Below are 773 nucleotides of genomic sequence, written 5' to 3'. Positions count from 1 at the left end.
CAATTGGGAAAGCCTCTGGGGTTCACATCTCGAATGCACCGCTGCTCTGGGGGGTAAGAAAGCTCTTGTAGCTCCCGTGCAAGGAGAGCTGTTAAAAAGGAGCATCTTGTCTACGTAGACGACTGTAAAAAAAAAACCAAAAAAAAAAACCAAAAAAAAAGGAGACTTTCATTTAAGATCGTTGCCTGCTTTTAGTGCCAGGATCACGCATTTCTATGGCAACTCTGAGCTCAGCAGAGTTTAGAAGAAATCAGTGCAGGGTTGTTAACGAGCTGAAGTACGGCGCCGCCGCCGCTGCTTTGCCAGGGCTCCGGCAGAGCCCGACCGCAGCCGCCAAGGGTGAATGGGTGGGTGTGATGCTGTCCTTGTCGTGTGCCCGGGGTGTCCCTTGCCCTGGCTGTGTGGCTTGTGCTGTTAAAAGGAAGGAAATCAGGACCCACGCTCCTTGTCTGGTGGCAGAGGCGAGTCTGCGAGTGGAGAATGGCTTTGCTGAGCATCCCGGGCAGCGGTGATAGAGGACTTTGAGCGTCGGTGAGGCCGTGATTTCCAGGTCTGCTTTGTCCTGGAGGTCGTAGGGGACGGGAGCTTGTAAGGATTCAGGTGGCAGCAGAGAAGGAGAGACGCACGTTCGGGTTTGGCTTCTGGCAAGCAAACCACCCCCTTCCTTTCTTCAGCTTTTCTTCCCTCCTGACCCCCCCCCTGCAGCTCTTCCCCCTGCTTGCTTGGAACAGGAACATTTTTTTTTACCTGCCTAGAAACAGCTAAAAGATTGG

Source organism: Calidris pugnax, unplaced genomic scaffold (genome assembly GCF_001431845.1).
Source record: "Calidris pugnax isolate Ruff unplaced genomic scaffold, ASM143184v1 scaffold133, whole genome shotgun sequence".
Lineage (NCBI taxonomy): Eukaryota > Metazoa > Chordata > Aves > Charadriiformes > Scolopacidae > Calidris > Calidris pugnax.
The sequence above is the reverse complement of the archived record's forward strand: the minus strand, read 5'-3'. Positions refer to the sequence as shown.